The sequence below is a fragment of the Sardina pilchardus genome, chromosome 18, assembly GCF_963854185.1.
Source record: "Sardina pilchardus chromosome 18, fSarPil1.1, whole genome shotgun sequence".
In the NCBI taxonomy this organism is placed as follows: Eukaryota; Metazoa; Chordata; class Actinopteri; order Clupeiformes; family Clupeidae; genus Sardina; species Sardina pilchardus.
Window position 1 is genome coordinate 26,418,519 of NC_085011.1, and position 2,500 is coordinate 26,421,018.

At 47.0% G+C, this 2,500-nt stretch overlaps 1 protein-coding gene across 2 annotated transcripts in view; it reads left to right on the plus strand.

Moving 5' to 3' along the window:
* Positions 1–2,500, plus strand: part of crip3 (cysteine-rich protein 3) — a 22,378-nt gene that overhangs the window by 14,982 nt on the left and 4,896 nt on the right. The gene's annotated exons all lie outside the window — the stretch shown is intronic.

Sequence of the window (2,500 nt, forward strand, 5' to 3'; positions counted from 1 at the left end):
CCCTCAGTAGACGTTTCCAACTGGTTAGAGTGCAGCTACAGGGCACAATATGGCATTGACATTCCATAATAAGCATTCACCTAAAGGCCTTATTCCCAGTTAGTCATTCCCATTCTCATTCCCTGTTTGTAACTGAGTAGTTACATGGCACAACAATGCATTGGCATCCCATAATAAGCATGCACCTAAGTGCCTCAATCGCTGTTGGACACTAAACGATAACTGTAAAGTAGTGCCGTCTGACATCCCCTGTTGGACATGCCCTTTCACATTCCCTGTTGGACATTCCATTTCTCATTCCGTGTTGGACATTCCCATTCTCATTCCCTGTTGGACATTCCCATTCTCATTCCCTGTTTGTAACTGAACGGCCCATTAAAGTAGTGCCGTCTCACTGGCGGAATGGTCCAGCCACTTCAGTGTCTTAATTGGATTAGCCTCTGATGGGCGCACATTGCTGGAGTTTAGTGAAGTGGACGCTCATTCCACGATTGACCTGCTAGAAATGACTGTTATGAGACTGAGAATATGTTTGAGGATGAGTGCAAGGGAGAGAGTGAAAGAAAGAGAGAGAAAAGTTTTAAACACCTCCAGTTACATTGGTATGAGAGAGGGAGAGAGAGAGGAAAGATTCAACACTTTGAAAATACTTTGTCAAAACAAACACTGAAACTTGTCATATCAATAAATCTGTTGAGAAGAATTTGGAAAAGGGACAGAAGCCGGTTAAAAAACTCACATAAACCATGTGTGTGTGTGTGTGTGTGTTTGTGTGCAGAAGCCGGTTAAAAAACTCACAAAAACCACTCAATGAAAACTGGCAGGCACACAGGAAAGGTTACACAAGTTCTGGGAACTTCTGTAAAATATCTGCTGTCTTGCTCTTCCTGACTCTTCCTCTGACCTCCAGTTTGGCTGACAGTTCAGAGATATTACGAAACATACAGTATGTATGTAGCCTGGGTGTTCCCATCCTGCCTTGCGCGGTGATTTCATTCACGCTGCTAAGGCAGACTGGAAATTACCGCCCTAATTTTTGACTGAGATAGGGGACCAATTACAGAACAGGGGAGAAAGCAAGACCATGATGAGCTATGCACAGACGCATTTGATAGACATCCATGAATGCCCAATGAACGGATCTGGGCATTTTTTTCAAATACAAAATGAACGTCTGGTTGCCAGACCACGTCTCATTTGAGAAGTGGTAGGCGCTAGCCAGGTTAGTATGTCTGTAGATTTGTGCAAAACTTCATCAGAGTAGGAAAGCGCATATCAAGGTATGCCCTGTGATCCTGGTGCTGCTAGACCTGACAGCAGCCTTTGACACCGTGGATCACGGGATCCTGCTGTCTCGGCTTGAACATCGTGTAGGCATCAAAGACACAGCCCAGAATTTCTTTCAGTCCTATCTGGCTGACAGGAGCTTCTCTGTTCAGCTCGGAGATTGCATCTCTTCTGTTGCCCCCCTCACCTGTGGGGTCCCTCAAGGCTCTATACTAGGTCCCATCTTATTTCTTCTATACATCTTACCCTTAGGGGAAATCCTGGCAAGACACAACATCTCTTACCATTGCTTTGCCGATGACGTCCAGCTGTATCTCCCCCTAAAGGCCAATGGGCAGGCTGCGCTCCATTCACTGCTTGACTGTCTGGCTGACATCAAGGCATGGATGGGTGCAAACTTCCTCAACTTAAATGAGAACAAGACAGAGATAATTGTCTTTGGCAAAACCTCTCCGGCATTTTCCACCGATGCCCTGGGCCCTCTCGCCTCCAACATCAGGCCCTCTGTCAGAAATCTGGGGGTGATCTTTGACAGTGCCTTCAAGTTCGAGCAGCAGGTCAGTGCAGTGGTTAGGAAAAGCTTTTTCCACCTACGAACCCTAGCCAAGACCAAAGCCTACCTGCCCCGCAGTGCTCTGGAGAGAGTTATCCATGCATTCATCACTTCACAACTGGACTACTGCAATGCTCTTTACACCGGCATTGACCAATCTCAACTCCGCCGCCTACAGTTAGTGCAGAACTCAGCTGCTCGACTACTCACCTGTACAAAAAAGCGAGAACATATCACCCCGGTCCTTGCATCACTCCACTGGCTACCCATCCGCTACCGCATAGACTTCAAACTCCTACTGACTGTATTCAAATCCCTCCATGGTCTGGCCCCCACTTACCTGTCTGATCTCCTCCATCACCACATCCCCTCCAGAGCACTACGGTCAGCTGACCAGCTGCTACTGGAAGTGCCCAGGACCAGGTTAAAGACAAAGGGGGATAGAGCCTTTGCGGTTGCAGCCCCTAGTCTCTGGAACTGCCTCCCCCTCCACATCCGTGCGGCCCAGTCTGTGCACAGTTTTAAATCCCTGTTAAAAACCCATCTCTTTGCACTTGCTTTTAATTAGGGTCCCCTTCTTTTAAGCACCTGTTTACAGTGTCCCATGGTCACCTTTTGATATCTCTCCTTTTGTTTTTATTTGTTTCTTTTTATCTTTTT